Consider the following 6,000-nt stretch of genomic DNA (forward strand, 5'->3'; position numbering starts at 1 on the left):
TCCACGGTAAGACCATCTTAAAACAACTCCATATGTCAGCTTAGAACTACTTCAGGCTCAGGGTTGTTCACCAGTCACCACCTGTTGTGCAGATTGCACTGTGTCAGGGGAAACTCAAGCCTCCATAGCTGCAGAGTATCTGCTTTGTTTGTTCTTGCCTTTTAATTAGTGGCCTATTTTGACCTCAGAAACCAGGGTGCAGATTTATCAATAGCCGGCAGAAGCGAGAGTAGTAGGCTAAATTATTATATGGTGCAGAAAGAGACTACCATCTGACAACATGCGCAAACACTCAATATGAATTTAAAGACAGAGCTGTATGAGAGGATGACAATCAGAATGTGTGTTGTGAGAATAGTGAGCAGCCTGCTGAATATGAAATCCAATATATTGTGTTCAATTTCTCTCCTGATCCTGACCGCAAATGGAATTGTGTACTAATGAAAATATATGCCAAAAACATGTTATAGTTATGTTGTTTCATTTTAGGTCTACTGGTAAATTTAAGACGCGTAAACCTTTTTCTAAATCTGTCCCCAGTTGTGGTTCAATCAAAGGAAAAGAAAACCAGCTGGACTGTCACTCTTTAGGACAGGTGCGATGTTCTTCTGTCTCAAACGTATTTTGATGTAACCCCCGCTCTGGTCTGTTTGGAATTTTGATTGCTTTAATTAAGTTGATGGCATGTTAAACCAGGGGGTTTTGGGCTGGCTTTGGGACAATACAGCTCTTCAGCTTGCAGACACGACAGCTCTTCAGGAACATGGAGTCCTAAAATACAACCACGTCAAACCCACTAATCAGTGTGGGAACAGCACCCTCCAAGGACACCGCAGGTTACTTTCAGGAACTAGGCAAAACAAGCAAACACTAGAAAACTGCCAAAACGTCACCACACCGAATGGGAGAAAATCCAGATGTGCAAAGCTGATACAGACATACCCAAAACTACTCGAAGCTGTAATCACCGCCAAAGGTGATTCTACAAAGTATTGACTCAGGGGTGTGAATACTTATGTCAATGACATATCTGTACTTCATTTTCAATAAATGTTCAAACATTTCTAAAAACGTGTTTTCACATTGTCATTATGGGGTATTGTGTGTAGATGGGTGAGAAAAAAAATCTATTTAATCATTTTTTAATTCAGGCTGTAACACAAATGTGGAATAAGTCAAGGGGTATGAATACTTTGAGGGTACTGTTACACCGTTTCTTCTAAGTAACTTTTATGACTTGAGAGGCATTTTTTAACTGTCTTGGACGTTGTCACTTAGCTACAAAGATTTTGGTATTTTATTTTTTGTGTAATTTTACCCCCTTTTCTCCCCAGATCTTGTTTCATCGCTGCAACTCCCCAACGGGCTTGGGGGAGGCAAAGGTCGAGTCATGCGTCCTCCGAAACATGACCCGCCAAGCCGCACTGTTTCTTAACAACTGCTCACCAATGTGTCGGAGGAAACACTGTTCAACTGATGACAGCTTGCATGCGCCCGGCCCACCACAAGGAATCGCTAGAGCACGATGAGCCAAGGAAAGCCCCCCGGCCAAACCCTCCCCTAACCCGGACGACGCTGGGCCAATTGTGCGCCGCCCTATGGGACTCCCGTTCACGGCCGGCTGTGACACAGCCTGGGATCGAACCCCAGGCTGTAGTGATGCCTCAACTACAGCCTGGGTGATGCAGTGCCTTAGATCGCTGTGCCACTCGGGAAGCCCAGCTACAATGATTTTTGACACAACACTGACATGAAATACTTTCCAAGTAAAAGATGACTTAATAATTGATTGATTACCGTCATCAGGCATTTGCATAAGCTATGTAGCCATCATCCTTCCCCGACAGAGTCAGCCATGACTTAGCAATAGGTTGCTGTTCATAAATTCATGCCAATATTAAAATCCATGAGACATTATTTGAAATCCTTTATGAGTAAAATATAGTGCAAGGGTAAATTACATAATATCAACCCAATCAGGGCCCATAGTAGCTAGCTAGCCTCTGCGAATCAGAGTGTGGACTGGACAAACCTACGCTCATCTCTAACGTTTAGATAAAAACAATTCAAAACAGTCCCTTTACAAGTCAGAATGTTGAATACACCTCATTTGAACTTACTCTACCTGTCTTCCTCTGATTTCATCCTTCTGCTGGTGGAAGTTTTAGAAGAAATAGCCACAGGGAAGTATTATTAAACCGACTTCAAAAAGCAGGTCTCGGTGTATGGCGATCACGATTTGTTTGCTCATCAATAAGGCATGCACACAAGACAGAGGTAAAGGCAAGTAGTGCATGCTAACCAAAGTCTAGCAGGTGCTTACATGGTTTTGCACATGTGCCAGGTGATAGAAATATCAAAGGCGTTTTCAAAAGTCCATTAATAATACTTTCCTGTGGCTATTGTGTCTCTTAATTTTGACCCGAATAAGGACCAACCACACAGACAAACGGTAGAGTAAGTTCATATGTAATTTTATTCAACATTCTGGCTGGTAAGGAAACGTTCCAAGTTTTTGCAGTGCTTTACAGGGCTCTACAGAGATACGATTTTACTCGCATATGCGCCTAAATATTTTGCTGTGTGACCTGGAATTGTAATTCAGGAGCACCAGTGCGCCTAGATAAATTAAGGGTTCTAGCTTTAACTTGGAACTGACAGCATTTTAGTAACACGAAATCTATTCAAATCTGTTCAACCCCCAGGAAGTATGACATTTTTAAAAATGTAAAACTAAAAACTGACAAGTAAGCATTTAGATATGGTAATTTCACACATTTTTAGAATGTTTGGGAATGATGTATCCTAAGACATTTGTGAAAATTCTATAGCAGTATAGAGTGAGAAAGCGGCTGTGCGTTTGGACAATAAAATAAAATAAATTGGTCATTTAGCAGACGCTCTTATCCAGAGCGACATACAGGAGCAATTAGGGTTAAGTGCCTTGCTCAAGGGCACAGACAGATTTTTCACCTAGTCAGCTCGGGGATTAGAACCAGCGACCTTTCGGTTACTGGCACAACGCTCTTAACCACTAAGCTACCTGCCGCCCTATTAGTAGACACTGCAGTAAATAAAACATCTGTCTCGTCCAGGACCGGAGTCTACGCAGACCGGTGGACCATTGCCAACCAGAGCTACAGTAGGCCTTTATGCAAACAAGCCATTCGGCACACAGGCCTGCCATCCTTCACTTTGAACTGGACTGTGTGTTTACAGGCAGTTGTAACAGCAAGGCTTTAGAACGTATTCGCCAACCCCCACAAAATACACCTGAATGGATTCCTGCAAATATTTAAATACCATGGGAGTCCTCTTACATTTGGGAACTTTACAGTCCTATTGATCAAACAACCATGAAAAGGGTAGGCTCTCTCTCCCTCAGTTCAGCACATCAACAACACCAAAATCAACAACTAATGCTAGCCAGAGCAAGATGAACTAAAATCTAAATGAAGGAACATTAGATAAACCCTCAAACTTTTTCAGCTAGTTGCCCGTCAAAATTGCACAGATAAACGATGGGGAATTGTAGCCTACTCGTCCTTCTGTGCAGCTTGCCTGCAACCAAGCTAACTGGCTAAATTTGGCTAGCTAGCTACTTCCAGACACAAATAAGAGAACACCTCACTCTGACCATTTTACTCGCCCTAGCAAAGCTGGTTAACTAGGCTGTTTACATGTTATCTAGAGTGTTCGTGACTAACTATTACTTTTTTTTTTTTGCATTCGTTTACTGACACCGGTCATATTAAGCTGGTTGCGCGTTCGTAAATTCATCAATTATTCTAAACTCTGCTCTGGCACACAGACGAGTGTGCTCTGAAATCTGAGTAGATAGCCAGATTGAAGTTGTTCAAGTCCTTGCTGGCTAACCAAATGACACTTGCATCTCTAGCTGTGTATAGCCACCAAAAAACGAATCGAGGGGAAAAAGTCAGTCACTCACCTACTCCTCCAATGACATGACATGCTCCTAGCAGCTAGCTAGTGTCAGGTTCAGTGTTTTTAACGTGCTACATAAATAGATACGCTAGCCTATTAGCCACGTTATGATTGACTTGTGATCACTGCCATTGCTAGTTTGATTGTATTGACATTCCCAGCCTTAGTTACATTTGTTCGTTTTTGTCCAAACTCTTGAGTCATTGAAACTGAAACAGTGCATCCCGAATGGAGGCAGCAAACGATGTACCAGGCCAGCTGTGATTTACAACTTCATAGCAATATTTTTTGGACTACCAAGAAACGTATTGGTGAATTATATTAATCATGCATTGAACTGCATCCATCTATTCTGCCAACAAAGCCTTAGTGTACATCATGGAATGTTGAGTCAAAACCTCATAGTTAGTTTTGTAGCATAAACTTTTTGACTGATATGATTGCCTGTTTCTTTCATATATGCAAAATTGTTAACGCTGTCAGTTCCACTTTAATATATCAAATATATTTATTTGTGCGCATATATTTTTCAATTTAGGCGCACACGTGCTCCTTGTACAAAAGGTCGGTGTACAGACGTGCTTTATTTCAGACTGTAAACAGAAAGCTTTTATCACTGTCTGATTTACTAGGCAGCTAACTAGATAACGAACAAACATACGTTTGCTACAAAGACGCACAACACTTCAACTCTTCACAACACCTTATTGTGATAGTGGTTAGCAGTAGCTAAGTAGCTATTAACATTGAGCCCGGAACATCCTCCTGAGTTGGTGATTGAACGCAGATTACAAAACTACCTACAGTATCAGTTACAGAAAAAAAATGTGTATCACATGTTAGATAGCTTGCCAGTGAGCTACTCAGTCCTGGCTTGGGGTAGGTAACAGCTTTAGCTAAACAGGCACGTTAAAGATGGAATTGCTGGTTGCTTGTTAGCTGGCTAAATTAAATAGCTAACGTTAGAGGACACACTCACCAACACTTTGTTGGCAATTTAGTCGCTGCTGAACTAACTACAACTAGCTACACTACACTAGTAGCTAGCTAAGTAGGGAAGGGCAGATTTGACACCGCCAGAGGGTTTCCACTAGCTTCTATATACACAAAGTCAGATTCCACTGCCACAAAGTCAAAATGGCTAAATTAAGGTTAGGCATAAAGTTAGCAGTGTGGTTAGGTTAAAAATAAAATGTTAAGAGGAATTGAAGAAATGGGCGGGGTTTATTACTTTGTAGTGACGACCCCGCCAGACGTTCCTAGCATCATGCTCGCTAGGTAAATTTCGAAGTAGCTATACATGAAGAAAGTCAGAAAATATAGAATCATACCTTATGAGAATGCCACGTCCTATGGATGTACAAATTGTGTCCTTGTTGCTACTAACTAGCTAGTTTAGAGGGCTCCGCAATCTACGCCAAGTACAGCCGTCCTCTCTTGCCACCTCACTTCTCTCGTTTTTGTCGCCCCATAATCTGCCGATACGATTGCGACCTCTCTCGGCTGTTCCATTGGCTCAAACATAACCACGTGGGGATATCCCTCCACGCCATTCACGCCCACTACCAGTGGGCAAGGTTTCTTCTTCTTTAAGTTTTATTGACGAATCGTAACCGACTGACTTGCATACACCGACACTTACTGTACTGGAGTGTGAGGCCGCTCACGACCTATCTATACCAGTATATTCTCTAAACTAACCCTGAATTTCTAATAAAATAAAATAATTCCCTACAAACCTCACTACTCCCATCACCCCGAATCAATGTTTTAATTTCCCCTCTACCCAACTGCACCTGTATATCCACAATATTATTTTTCACTGCTCTTTTTGCTATTATATGTACTATATCATTTCCATAAACAACTGGAAGAGCAGGAATCCAATAGAACTGAATTTCGAAACCAATTCTTTGTAACACCAACAACAACATCATTACTTTTAACCATAAATCCTCACGTTCTGACAATCCAGATCTTAAACTACACAAAACTCATGCAGAGTCCGAACATATTACTACTCTTCTTGGTTGCACCTCATCTGTAATACAACAA

The 6,000-nt window shown here is 41.5% G+C and overlaps 1 protein-coding gene across 2 annotated transcripts in view; it reads right to left on the reverse strand.

Annotated features, from left to right (window-relative positions):
- The window catches only part of LOC121547175 (ATP-citrate synthase), a 102,240-nt gene extending 96,807 nt beyond the window's left edge, over positions 1 to 5,433 (reverse strand). For both annotated transcript variants that reach the window (XM_041858308.2, XM_041858307.2), the window contains exon 1: positions 5,277 to 5,433. The gene's annotated coding sequence lies outside the window, so the exon portion shown is untranslated. The remainder of the gene's footprint in view (positions 1 to 5,276) is intronic.
- Between the last annotated feature and the right edge of the window lie 567 nt (positions 5,434 to 6,000).

This window comes from Coregonus clupeaformis, chromosome 31 (genome assembly GCF_020615455.1).
Source record: "Coregonus clupeaformis isolate EN_2021a chromosome 31, ASM2061545v1, whole genome shotgun sequence".
NCBI lineage: Eukaryota > Metazoa > Chordata > Actinopteri > Salmoniformes > Salmonidae > Coregonus > Coregonus clupeaformis.